Here is a 14572-nt window from a genome sequence, read left to right as displayed (position 1 = left end):
ACGATACTCTGCCACTTTAGAGGCCGTTGTGGTTTTGGGAATCAATCTGACAAATGTTTTGTTGATTGACGAGGGTAGGTACCCTGAGATGAAGAAGAGCTGGATCTCTCGTGATACTGCATCCCCTACTGTGTCCAGTTAGTCTGAAAGAAACTAGCTGAGAAGCCATCTGGGCCTGGAGCCTTATCAGGGTGAATAGCAAAGGTAGCCTCTTTAATTTCGCAAAAGGAAGGGATCCCAATAAGCCTTTCATTCTGTTCTTGTGTAACGCAGGGTTGGAGAGCTTCATTTACTACATCTTCTCCATCTAGATTGCTAGCCGTGAAGAGTTGGGAGTAGAACTTGCAGATAACCTCCGAGATTTGCGTTACTTCATAGACAGGTAGCCCATCTTCATCCTCAATCACCGTCATTCTATTCCTTGTTTTCCTTCCTCTTGTCACCGCGTGGAAGTAATTAGAGTTTGAATCTCCAAACGTTAACCATAGTTGTCTGCTCCTTTGTTTCCAAAAGTCTTCTTTGGATTTATATGCAAAGAGAAGTTTCTTGTTGATCTCGTGGATTCTACTCTCATCAGCTATTGGATTAGCCATAACCTCTTCCAGTTGTGTTTTGAGAAGATCGATATCTTTCATGTTATTCTCCTGATGCTCTTTGCACCATCTACAGATTGCCCTTCTAGATAAGGTAAGTCTTTCCTCCACATGAAGGTTTTTTGCTCCCACCCAGACTTCATGGATCAGTTGTTTCACTTCTGGGTTTTCTCGGAGCCTTCTGTCGTATCTGAACAATTTAGTGTCTTTTTTCCTTATCGCATCCAGGTAGGATATGAGTGGTCGATGGTCTGAACCCTCATACTTCATGTAGCTGCTTCTACAGGAGGGGAAAAGCTCTATCCATTCGTTGTTGCTGATCGATCTGTCAAGTCTACACTAGACTAGGTGAGAATGCCTCTGTCCTTGATATCTTGCATATTTCCATTGTCTTATCCATTCACCCATGTGCATTTTGATCATATAGACTAGGATTTAGCCATGTTTAGGTTGCATTTTGCATACATGAGTCCTTATCAGGTATTGGAGTACCACATGGAGTTCTTGGAGACATTTGGGTGCATTTGGAGCTCAAAAGAGGTGATAACGGTGATCATTGGACGAGCAGTGCATGAGAGCGACCTCACCGGAGCGACACCGTGAAGTCGCTGTGACACCCTTTCAGAGCGACTTGACCGGAGCGACACAGCGAGGTCGCTCGCGTCTCCATCACCCGGAGCGACGCGGCCTGGAGCGACACAGCGAGGTCGCTCGCGTCTCCATCACCCGGAGAGACGTGACCGGAGTGACACAGAGAGGTCACTCGCGAAGAGCGACCCAGAGCGACGTCTTGCAGCGACCCCTCCAGGTCGCTCCCGAAGCCTGGAGCGACCTCCCGGAGCGACTACTGGAGATCGCTGCGCGCCTTCTGTTTGCTCGAATTCATTTATACTCAAGGCCCTTTTGGTCATTTCATTATGCACGTTTTTACTTCTGAAAACCTATGTTTTAAGGATTTTTGGCAGCCACCAGACATATGATCTTTTGTTCTAAGAAAAACCTTTGGAAAGTTCATCTCTTGAATCATCTTTGTTCATCTAGTTATTGCAATTCTGTGTTTTCCAATTCATTGTTATATCCCTCTGTATGATTAATCTGATATCCAAAATGGATTTAAGAGGAATCATGAAGAGTAGTGAGTAATCACCATTTGAATTCATGGGTTAGGAAGATTAAGGGTGATTAGGTTAGAGCTAGGATGTTTTAGAGTAGATCATTCCAAAACCTTGCTAGTAGAGTAATCATAATGCATCTTCTGAGTTAGCTTCTCAAAAATTGATCTTTAGGCATTTCCCACCCAAAAGGTGTTCGATGAAATGCCTGAAACAATTCTTCTAAGCTTTTAGCATATTTTGCCAAAGACATTTGTTGTTAGAAGTGCTAAGATAGCCTTAGACCTGTTAGTAATGATTGCTTCCATATTATTCAACCGAAGACATTTGTTGTTTGAAATGTGTTAGTAAATGAACATTCATCTAGACATAGAGTTTGTTTAGAATCGTGTCTAAGCTTAAGGTTGATAGTTTGATTGTTCGTTTGCCATCCTTAGTTCGAAACTTGATCACCCAAGGTCTAATTCCTATGCCCATGAGTTCTCATTTCCTTAGTTAAGAAAGTCAACTCATTTACCGTTTTTATTATTCTGAAACTGCATTAGTAATAATCATTAGTTTAGAAAACCTTTAAAATCATCGGTTGCACTTAGATTAAGTAAGTACTTGCATTCTCAGTGCTTGAAATCCCTTAGAATTGGTTCGACAATCATTTATACTACAACATTTGTCTTAGGAGCCTTGAAAACTCCTAATATCAAATTGGCGCCGTTGCCAAATTCTAAGTAGATTTGAACATTGAGATTTAGTCATTTGCTTGAGACTAAGTCGTTTTTATTTTCTTTAGTTACTGATTCTCCTTCTTCACCTCCCTTTAATTTACAGGTGTATGAACTTGAGGAGCAGGGGTCCATCAAACCTAGTTCCAAGATCCGCAGACATCAGAGCTTTAGAGAGAGAGTGTGCTAGAAAGAGAAGAGAAGAAGAGCAACAGTTTCACTTGCAGAGATTGGATACTGATATAGGAGACATACCTCAAAATGATGCCAACAACGTTCCTCAAAACCAACAGCGAGTAGCTCGACCCATTGGCACTTATGACCACCCCAACATTCATGGTCATAGATTGGGAATCCGAGCACCAGCTGTAGCAGCCAACAACTTTGAGATCAAATCAGGACTCCTCAACGTGATCGAGAACAACAAGTACCATGGCTTGGCTCTAGAGGACCCATTTGATCACTTGGACATGTTCTACAGCTACTGTAGGTTATCAAAAACCAATGGTGTGTCTGAGGATGCCTTAAAGCTGAAGTTATTCCCTTTCTCTCTGGGGGATAAGGCACGACAGTGAGAGAAGTCTCTACCAAGTGACTCAATCACCACTTGGGATGACTGCAAGAAAGCTTTCTTGGAAAAGTTCTTCTCTATTTCAAGAACTGCTAAGCTGAGAAATGAGATCTCCAGTTTTCAACAGAAAGGCTTGGAAGGCTTCAGTGAAGCCTGAGAGAGATTCAAGGGCTACCAAGCTCAATGCCCACTCCATGGTTTCTCTATGGAGAGTTTGCTGAGCACATTCCACCGTGGTGCTCTGCCTAAGTACATGGCCAGACTGGATACAGCTAGCAATGGGTTCTTCTTGGGGAGAACTGAGGAAGATGCAGAATAGCTGGTTGACAATATGGTAAAGAGTGATGCTATCTACAGTGGAGACCACGACAGAGGCAGTCGAATAGATGATAAGCAGACGAGGGCTCTCCAGGATAAGATTGACATTCTCATTGCTGATAAGGCTACCCAGGAGCAGCTGCACTTTGTTGGTAACCCAAACAAAGAAGCCATACCTGTGGTCCAGGAAGTTGATGGTTTGGAAGGGCAAGAAGAGCTGTGCTTCATCAACAACAATGGTAGCTGGTATAAGAAAGAGCCAAACTTTCAGTACAACAACTACCAACAGAGACCTTACCCCAACAACCAACATAGTGGTTATCAGCCTCGGAACAACCAGCAAGGCAGCTATCAGCCTCAACAAAACCCTCCTCCCGGTTTCAACAACAAAGGACAACAACCTGCCCAACAACAACCTACTACTTCTACCTCTACTCCTCCAGTCAGCAGCACTGATGCCCTACTAAAACAAATCTTGGAGTCTCAGACAAGAAGTGAGAAGCATGTTGGCTATGAGTTGAAAAACCTTCACGCAAAGATTGATGGAAGCTACAATGAGCTCAACAACAAGTTCAGAACCTTGGAGAACCAGTTTGCTGCCATGAACACTCAACAAAATCGCCAACAAGGTTCTTTACCTGGAAAATCTGAGCAAAACCCCAAGGAGACCATGAAAGCTATCACCCTCAGGAGTGGTAAGGAGTTACCTCAGAAAGCTCTCACCAAGGATGCTGAGAAACAAGGTGAGGGGGTTGCCATCAACATAGATGATGAAGTGGTGATTGTTGATGAGAAAATCAATGATGAAATCTTGGAGAAGATTGTGGAAGCGAAAGGTAAAGGAAAGGTTGGGTAAGAGAAGAAAACAGTGAAAGATGGTGAAGTTGTTGCTCCAGCAAGTGAAAATTCTTTTGTTCCTCCTCCTTATGAACCCAAACTACCATTCCCTGGTAGATTCAAGAGGCAGCTGCTAGAGAAGTACAAAGCTCTATTTGAGAAGCAAATGAGTGAAGTTCAAGTCACAATGTCCATTATTGATGCTTTCATGCTAATTCCTCAATATAGTAAGTTCCTGAAAGATGTTGTAGCTGCAAACAAGAAAGAGATGAAGGGCATGATGATTCTCACTCATGAGTGCAGTGCCATCATCCAGGCTTGTTGTTCCAAAGAAGCTAGAAGATCCAGGATGCTTCACATTACCTTGTGCTCTTGGACCTATGGTATTTGATAGATGTCTCTGCGATTTGGGAGCTAGTGTCAGCTTGATGCCTTTATCTGTTGCTAAGAAGCTTGGTTTCACTCAGTACAAGAAGTGTAGACTGTCTCTAGTATTGGCTGATCGTTCAGTGAAGTACCCGGTGGGTATCTTGGAGGACCTCCCCGTTATGGTTGGAAAATATGAGATCCCTACAGACTTTGTGGTGCTTGAGATGGGTGAAGAAGCTGCAGATCCTTTAATCCTTGGAAGGCCTTTCTTAGCTACAGCAGGAGCAATTGTTAATGTGAAAGAGGGCAAGATTGATCTCCACTTGGGTAAAGGGCATGTTCTTCACTTTGACATCAAGGAGGTAATGAAGAAACCAACAGTTCAAGGGCAAGTTTTCTACATTGAAGAGATGGATGCCCTTGCTGATGAGCTCCTTGAAGAATTGTCAATAGAAGACCCTCTACAGCATGCTTTGACGATAGAGAGGCCAGCTGAAGTGATTCAGAACCTGGAGAGTGCTGCCTATGGGATGATGTTGGATTCACACAGAGGATTTGGTAGTAAGGATCAGTATGAGGAGCTGCCTCAAATTGTCCATCAGGAAGCCTCGGTCATTCAACAAGGGGACACCCAGCAAAACGACTGGAGCGAGCTTAAGGCGCCTAAGGTGGAGCTTAAACCTCTCCCCAATGGTGTAAGGTATGCATTTCTTGGTCCTAATGGAACTTATCCAGTCATTGTGAGTAGTGAACTTACTGAAACTGAGCTATCTGAACTTTTGAAAACACTTAAAAGATTTAGAAAAGCAATAGGTTACTCACTTGATGACATCAAGGGAATATCACCCTCTTTGTGTATGCATAGGATACATCTTGAGGATGAATCAATGACTTCTATCGAGCATCAAAGAAGGTTAAATCCTAACCTGAAGGATGTTGTAAAGAAAGAGATTCTTAAACTCTTAGATGCTGGTGTTATCTACCCTATCTCAGATTCTAAATGGGCATCTCCTGTGCATGTTGTGCCAAAAAGGGTGGTATAACTGTGATTAAAAATGACAAGGATGAATTGATACCAACAAGAACAGTCACTGGGCATAGGATGTGTATTGATTACCGCAAACTGAACTCTGCATCTAGAAAAGATCATTTTCCACTCCTATTTATTGATCAGATGCTTGAGAGACTTGCAAATCATCCATTCTATTGTTTTCTTGATGGATATTCAGGATTCTTCCAGATCCCCATACATCCCAATGATCAGGAGAAAACAACATTCACATGTCCTTATGGTACCTTCGCATATCGAAGAATGCCATTTGGTCTATGTAATGCTCCAGCCACCTTTCAAAGGTGCATGATGTCGATCTTTTCTGATCTGATTGAGGATGTTGTGGAGGTGTTCATGGATGATTTCTCTGTCTATGGATCTTCGTTTTCTGCTTGTTTGTCAAATTTGTGCAGGGTCCTACAGAGATGTGAAGACACCAACCTTGTGCTGAACTGGGAGAAGTGTCACTTCATGGTCAAAGAAGGGATTGTGCTGGGGCACAAGATTTCAGAGAAGGGGATTGAGGTGGATAAGGCCAAAATCGATGTTATGGTTGGTTTGCCCCCACCAAAGACAGTGAAAGACATCCGAAGTTTTCTTGGTCATGCTGGGTTTTACAGGAGATTCATAAAGGACTTCTCCATGATCACTAGACCATTGACCAGGCTGCTGTGCAAAGAAGCCACCTTCAGCTTTGATGTGGAGTGTCTAGAAGCCTTCAAGAAGCTGAAAGGTGAACTCATCAGTGCTCCAATTGTCCAGCCACCTAATTGGGATCTCCCCTTTGAGATCATGTGTGATGCTAGTGATTATGCTGTGGGAGCTGTTTTGGGGCAGAAGAAAGATGGCAAGACCCATGTGATCTACTACGCGAGCCAAACCCTGAATGATGCTCAGAAGAGATATGCCACAACAGAGAAAGAGATGCTAGCCATTGTCTTTGCCTTTGAGAAGTTCAGAAGCTACTTGGTGGGATCTAAAGTCATTGTCTACACAGATCATGCTGCGTTGAGACACCTTTTGGCGAAGAAGGATGCAAAGCCCAGGCTCTTGAGATGGATTCTTTTGCTGCAAGAGTTTGATTTGGAGATCAAGGACAAGCCATGAGTTGAGAATGGTGTAGCTGATCACTTGTCCAGGCTGAGAGTGGAGTGTGGCATTCCCATTGATGAAGGACTCCCTGAGGAACAGATCATGGCTATTGGAGCAGTGATAGCAGTTTGTGAGACTGGAAGGAAGCTTGAAGAAGTCAAAGCAACAGAAGAGAAAGAACCCTGGTATGCTGATTTGGTGAATTACCTAGCCACAAGAAAAGAGCCTTTGAATCTTGTGGGTTATGCCAAGAAGAAGTTCTACAAGGATGTTAAGAGATACTACTGGGATGAGCCCTACCTCTACATTCTCTGCAAAGATCAACTTTATAGGAGAGTGGTTGCTAATGAGGAGATTGATGGGATCCTTACACAGTGTCATGGATCATCTTATGGAGGCCACTTTGCTACCTTCAAGACTGTTGCTAAGGTGTTACAAGCTGGATTCTGGTGGCCACACATGTTCAAGGACACACAAGACTTTGTTTCAAGGTGTGATTCATGCCAAAGGAGGGGAAACATCACCAAGAGGAATGAGATGCCTCAGAATCCAATCCTTGAAGTTGAAGTGTTTGATGTGTGGGGTATTGACTTCATGGGGCCATTTCCATCATCACATGGCAACAAGTACATCCTGGTAGCTGTTGATTATGTCTCAAAATGGGTGGAAGCTATTGCAAGTCCCACCAATGATGCAAGAGTGGTAATCAAGATGTTCAAGAGCACCATCTTTCCAAGGTCCGGAGTTCCAAGAGTTGTAATCAGTGATGGAGGGTCTCATTTCATCAACAAACTGCTTGAGGGACTTCTCAGGAAGAACGGTGTTAAGCAAGGTTGCAACTCCTTACCATCCTCAAACAAGTGGTCAAGTTGAGATTTCTAACAGAGAGATCAAGTCCATTCTGGAGAAGATTGTGGGGATTACAAGGAAGGCTTGGTCAGTTAAGCTTGATGATGCGCTCTGGGCTTACAGGACAGCTTACAAGACACCTCTGGGGACCACACCTTTTAACCTATTGTATGGGAAAGCTTGCCATCTACCAGTGGAGCTTGAGTACAAGGCACTTTGGGCAGTAAAGTTGCTGAACTTTGACATCAAGAGTGCCAAGGAGAAAGGGCATTTTCAGCAACATGAGCTTGATGAGATAAGAATGGATGCCTTCGAAAATTCAAGGATCTACAAGGAGAAGACTAAAGCTTTCCATGACAAGAATATCCTAAAGAGACAGTTTAAAGAAGGAGATCAAGTTCTTCTCTACAACTCAAGACTGAAGTTGTTTCCAGGAAAGCTTAAGTCAAGGTGGTCCGGCCCTTTCAAGGTCAAAGAGGTTAAGCCATATGGAGCAATAGTTTTGTGGAGTACTGATGGAAGAGACTTCACAGTCAATGGACAAAGGGTTAAGCTCTACATGGCGGATGCACCTGAGGAAGATGGAGTTTCAACTCCACTGTCTGATCCTACCCCCAGCCTAGTCCAAAAGGAGGCAAAGTCAAGCTAGAGACTTAAAACAAGCTCACTTGGGAGGAAGTCCCATGCGTATCCTTGTACATATTGCATTGGTATTTTCATTTTCATCATATTTCATAAAAAAAAAAGAAGGGAAAGTGTTGAAGTAGTGTTCAGGTGGTTCATCGATCCGGTCAAGGCAAGGACTCGAGCGTGGGAGTGAGTTTCCGCAGCGACGCCACGAGGTCGCTCCAGCTAGGAGCGATGTGATCAGAGCGACTGGTCCAAGTCGCTCGCATATTCGGTGTCCGGAGCTCGAGAGTCGCTCTAGGAGCGACGTCTCGCAGCGACCACGTGAGGTCGCTCGCGTTTCTATCGCTGGGAGCGACGTGATCAGAGCTACTCGGCTAAGTCGCTCGCGTTCTCTGTCTCCAAGGCTCGAGAATCACTCTCGGAGCGACGTCTCGCAGTGACCACGTGAGGTCGCTCGCGTTTTCTGTCGCTGGGAGCGACGTGACGCAGTGACCACGTGAGGTCGCTCGCGTTTACTACGACACAGAGCGATCCATCAGAGCGACCACTCCAGGTTGCTCCCGAGCCGGTCCAGGTACAATGGTTAGGAAAACTAAAGGAAAGTCGGATGCTGAGAGGCAAGAACCTGAAAGTCAAGAGTCTTCGTTGAGAGGAAAGGCTTTAGCCTCGGAACGAGCTGGTTCTGGGACACAAAGGACTTCTCGACAGAAAACCGTGGCTGCAAAGAAGGCAAAGGAGCTAGAGAAGAGGGCAGGAAAGAGTATAGCAGTTGCCGCAGATGAAGAAAGTGGCGATGAAAGTGCATATGAGCAGGCTCCTACAAAGAGGGCCAAGATGTCCAAGGGGAAAGATGTTATTGAGGATAGAGATAGGGCGAAAACTCCATCTGAGGAAGAGCTGTATCACCATTTGTTAAATGGGGTAACTTGGACTCCGACCAGATTCGCTGACCTTGATTTGCTGAAGGAGGTGGGTCTCGATTCTGATATTGAGGCAATGCTGGGGCACCTGAAGATGTCCAAACTCCTCACCATGGCCTACCCCACCTACCGAGATGTCTCATGTCAGTTCTTGTCTTCCCTTGAGGTCACTTACCATGACGATCCGCACGTGAGGCAAGGATGGGGAAAAATAAAGTTCAAGGTCAATGGGATAGAGTACAACATGAACTTCAAAGACATTGGGAGAGTCATGGGTTTCCAAGACTTGGCAGACTACTCCCTTCCCAACTGTGAAAACCTCCCCACTCAGCTTTGAAAGTTAATCACTGGAAACAAGCACTCTACCGGGGCTGACAAGAACTCACATATCCGGCACCCGTCTGTACGCTACCTCCATAGGATGCTCGTCCATGCATTCTACCCACGAAAGCAAGCTGGTAGTGTCACCGAGGAAGACATGCGACTGCTCTGCCCGGCTATCCGCCCTTACGCCCCACCTGGAACGTTGTCCCATCCAAGCAACAACATCTATGCTTCCTTCGGGATGGTCAGCTTCTTCGTGAATCATCTCGAGCACTACAGAGACTGGGCATGGTACACAACTGATTCGCAACCAAAGGTTGGGATATGCGGGATGATCACACCACTCCAATTTCTGAATGTTCCCTTGGGAAAAGACGCAGCAGGGCCTAAGTTCATCGATGGCACTTACTTGAGGATTGCCACCTATTTCAGTGGGATGTATGGGAAGGACTACGTCTACCACTACTACTTGCAGGGCAAGCCGGTCGAAGTGGTTCTTCCAAACCAGAGACTGACGAGCTTAGAGAGACCTGGAGCTATCAGCTTCAACTTATCCCAAGAAGACTTTCTTGGAGAACACGGGTCTCTCGGTCCCATTGCTGCACCAAGGAAAAGGAGTGTTCCGACGAGACACGACTTCACAGAACCTTCTAGGGAAGAATCTGTACCCATCTATGGACCTCCACGCTACTACTTCAAGCCACATGATGGAGTCCTTCCCCCTGGTGCGCTTCGTGATGCTCATGACCACATTAGCCAACTTCAGCGATGGAACAAGGCACAAGACAGAATAATCGAAAAGCTGAAGGACAAGTGCAAGGCGCTGAGCAAGACGGTGAAGAAGCAAGCAAAGACTTCAGCCAAGTTCATAAAGAAGGTGGCCGATGTCTTGACCAGAGGAGGAATAGCTGGATGTAGCTCAGCCGACTTCGCCTTCGCGAACACATCAGTCCCCAAACCCCCACCTCAGCCCACTGATCTTGGTTTCCCACTCACTGATAGACAGCTCCAGCGACAATGGAGGAACCCACCCACTCCGCCTTCCGCCTCTGGAAACAAGTCTCCATCCCTAGCCTCTTCAGAGAGTGAAGCTGAGATTGAAGAAGTTCAGGGCCAACAATGGTATGGAGACTACACCTCAGGACATGGAGGTTACTACACCACGTTTCCACCGGACGACGATGATGCTGGGGCATCTGCCCCCACTTACTATCCTTGAAGGTACTTCTCTACTTTCCCCTGTATATATCATTTTGTTTTTCCATATTAGTCTTCTCTTTTTGGGTATCTCCCTCTCCTTGACAATACAGAGGCTGTGTCATTTAAGTTTGGGGGAGGTACCAAGTATTTGATCATGTTTGCTTTGATGTTGTTTCATTGAGTCATGCATTGCATATCTATTTGCATATGAAAAAAAAAATCATTTAGTTTGCATCATTTGCATTTCTAGGAGAGTCTAGAGCATATAAGTTGCATTCACTTGCATTGGGAGCAATGATTTTAAATGCCTTGTAAAGAACACTACTTTGCACCTGAGTAGCTTATGCACCTCTCAAAAGGACTTGTATGCTTCGAGCCTTGAAAACTATTCCTGAAACTTGTTGATTACTGAAACTCAGTCTTTGAAGCCAACTACAACCTTATTTGAACTGAACGAACTTAATGCATCTTGCTCATGGTCCCTTGTGTACTGAATCATGGATATACACACTTGAGTTGTCACATCATTTATGCCAATCTTTTTTGACAACCTCTAGTGGTAGACCTCTCCCCAAAATCTCTTCCTCTGTTTAAGCCTTCATTGATTGATGAGTGAGGTCTTCTTCGGAAAGTCTTACATGCACATAATGTTGAGAGTATCGGGAACGACAATGCTTGATCTGCATTCTTGCTAGATTAGGCACATTATTGTCTAGCCATAGGATGGGGGTGAGTGTTGTGAAGTTTGATTTGGGAGTATGATAAAGTTGAAGGAAAAGAGTGAACTCTTGTGTTTAATTGACTAGTCTTTATGGGATAAGTAGAGAAACTTCTAGCTCGATTTGTGAAAAGTCATGGCCCCCAAACAAAAACAAAAAAAAAAAAAAAAAAAAAGGAGAAAAAAAAGAAAAGGGGGCTAGCAAAAGTTGTTTAGAGCTAAGATTTGTTTAGAAGTTAAGAAAATCCTTTATAGATTTCAAAGAAAAAGAGTTTTATGTGCAAAGTGTTCTTGGGATCTTTTGGTGAGAGATGAGAGTTGGGTTTGACATTATGAAGTGATTGCATAACTTGTATGTTTGGGAAAAGAGTAGAACAATGGAGATTGAGCATTGTATGCATGAGTTGGTCACTTTCTTAGATATATTATGTGCAATGTCAAGGCTACTTGTTTTGAGAGTAAACCACTTTAAAAGATCATGAATATTGAACCTCTTGACCCACTTGAATAAAAGTTTTCCCTTACTCAACCAAATGATTTGGACCAATTGACCATTTGCAAGAATTCACTTGATGATTTATGCTTAATGAATGTGAGAGTTGGTTGATTTGAATGTGTAGATGCTTGACGATGAGTATAAGGGCAAAAAGAGTTGAGATAGGCCTAGAGAAGCTAGAGTGTAATAAGAGAGTGTGCTCATGTTAGATTAGATGTTGAATCGAGTGCTAGTTGTGTTTCTTTTGGCTATGAGCTCCCACCTTCAAACCTCTCTCCCTATGAGTTCTAGAAAGTTCACTTGCGCACAAGTAAAAGAACAAGTTTGGGGGAGTTGATATCTTGCATATTTCCATTGTCTTATTCATTCACCCATGTGCATTTTGATCATATAGACTAGGATTTAGCCATGTTTAGGTTGCATTTTGCATACATAAGTCCTTATCAGGTATTGGAGTACCACATGGAGTTCTTGGAGACATTTGGGTGCATTTGGAGCTCAAAATAGGTGATAAAGGTGATCATTGGACGAGCAGTGCATGGGAGCGACCTCACCGGAGTGACACCGTGAAGTCGTTGTGACATCCTTTCAGAGCGACTTGACCGGAGTGACACAGCGAGGTCGCTCGCGTCTCCATCACCCGGAGCGATGCGGCCTGGAGCGACACAGCGAGGTCGCTCGCGTCTCCATCACCCGGAGCGACGTGACCGGAGCGACACAGCGAGGTCGCTCGTGAAGAGCGACCCAGAGCGACGTCTTGCAGCGACCCCTCCAGGTCGCTCCCGAAGCCTGGAGCGACCTCCCGGAGCGACTACTGGAGGTCGCTGCGCGCCTTCTGTTTGCTCGAATTCATTTCTACTCAAGGCCCTTTTAGTCATTTCATTATGCACGTTTTTACTTCTGAAAACCTATGTTTTAAGGATTTTTTGCAGCCACCAGACAGATGATCTTTTGTTCTAAGAAAAACTTTTGGAAAGTTCATCTCTTGAATCATCTTTGTTCATCTAGTTATTGCAATTCTGTGTTTTCCAATTCGTTGTTGTATCCCTCTGTATGATTAATCTGATATCCAAAATGGATTTAAGAGGAATCATGAAGAGTAGTGAGTAATCACCATTTGAATTCATGGGTTAGGAAGATTAAGGGTGATTAGGTTAGAGCTAGGATGTTTTAGAGTAGATCATTCCAAAACCTTGCTAGTAGAGTAATCATAATGCATCTTTTGAGTTAGCTTCTCAAAAGTTGATCTTTAGGCATTTCCCACCCAAAAGGTGTTCGATGAAATGCCTGAAACAACTCTTCTAAGCTTTTAGCATATTTTGCCAAAGACATTTGTTGTTAGAAGTGCTAAGACAGCCTTAGACCTGTTAGTAATGATTGCTTCCATATTATTCAACCGAAGACATTTGTTGTTTGAAATGTGTTAGTAAATGAACATTCATCTATAGAGTTTGTTTAGAATCGTGTCTAAGCTTAAGGTTGATAGTTTGATTGTTCGTTTGCCATCCTTAGTTTGAAACTTGATCACCCAAGGTCTAATTCCTATGCCCATGAGTTCTCATTTCCTTAGTTAAGAAAGTCAACTCATTTACCATTTTTATTATTCTGAAACTGCATTAGTAATAATCATTAGTTTTGAAAACCTTTAAAATCATCGGTTGCATTTAGATTAAGTAAGTACTTGCATTCTCAGTGCTTGAAGTCCCTTAGAATTGGTTCGACAATCATTTATACTACAACATTTGTCTTAGGAGCCTTGAAAACTTCTAATATCAGTCCTCTCCATGATAGATAGCTACCCGAATGTTTTAGATCGAAGAGGTCATTGTGGGATAGGAAAGTTCTGAAGGCGCAGAAGGTCCCTTCAGCCCTGTCTGGTCCTCCGCACTTCTCACTTCTCACCTGTCAGTAGCCACGGTTCCCCTTGATTGATTTGTAACTTTGTCAGCTCTTCCCAAACCGATTGACGTTTTGTATGATCAGGTTCCCCGTATACAAAGGTGGCATGGAAGCTGACTCCTTTATGAGTAATTGTGGTGTCTATGAAGTTCTTCGAGGACTTCAACACTTCTAGTTTGATATCAGGTTTCCAAGTTAAGAACAGTCCTCCGCTACCTGGCGTTTCTGGTGGTACCACAACGTATTGATCTGGGTGGAGCCACTGTAGTTTGTCCAAGACCACCTCAGTGGGATTTTTTGTCTCCATGAGGAAGAAGATATCAGGAGCATTTCTCCTGTGGATCTCCTTCAAACGCTGGATCGTAATGGGGTTCCCCAACCCATTACAATTCCAGCTTGATACGACTAAGGAGCCAGGTGTGGAGAGGCCCGAAAATCCGAGCTTCTCTTGGTCCTTGCAGGAATGAGGTTTATGGGCGGGTTTGGGTTATTACTCCTCGAATTTTTTGGTGGTACTGCAGAGGCTCCATCACTGGTTGCCTTCTTCTGCACTGATGATCTAGGTCCCTTTGAAGGGCCTGCTCCTCTAGCCGGTGAGTTCTGTATCTGCGAGATTTTCCTTTTTTTCGAGCTAGCTCCCCTTAGGATATTAGGACTATTCCCTGATGGTCTGGTCAGAGTTGGTTTACGTACCCTTCTTTTGACTTTATTTTGAAAATCTTTGAGGGTCTCATCTTCCCTAACCTGTTCAACAGGTTCTTGGGGGATCAAGGGTACTTCATCTGGTCCAAGGACATGGCTAATGACAATCGATTTCAACTTTGTAGGTCCTTCAGACTCTCGTCGTGGAGTTGTGTCGACCTCTCTGTATTTA

The 14572-nt window shown here is 44.1% G+C and overlaps 1 non-coding gene across 1 annotated transcript; it reads right to left on the bottom strand.

The window, feature by feature from the left end:
• Nucleotides 1–3089: 3089 nt before the first annotated feature.
• On the bottom strand, nt 3090–3196 carry LOC125582617. Its single transcript, XR_007320074.1, has one exon. It is a non-coding gene; the product is annotated as a small nucleolar RNA R71 (small nucleolar RNA).
• Between the last annotated feature and the right edge of the window lie 11376 nt (nt 3197–14572).

Source organism: Brassica napus, chromosome C2, assembly GCF_020379485.1.
Source record: "Brassica napus cultivar Da-Ae chromosome C2, Da-Ae, whole genome shotgun sequence".
Taxonomy (NCBI): Eukaryota; Viridiplantae; Streptophyta; class Magnoliopsida; order Brassicales; family Brassicaceae; genus Brassica; species Brassica napus.
The sequence above is the reverse complement of the archived record's forward strand: the minus strand, read 5'-3'. Positions and strand labels throughout refer to the sequence as shown.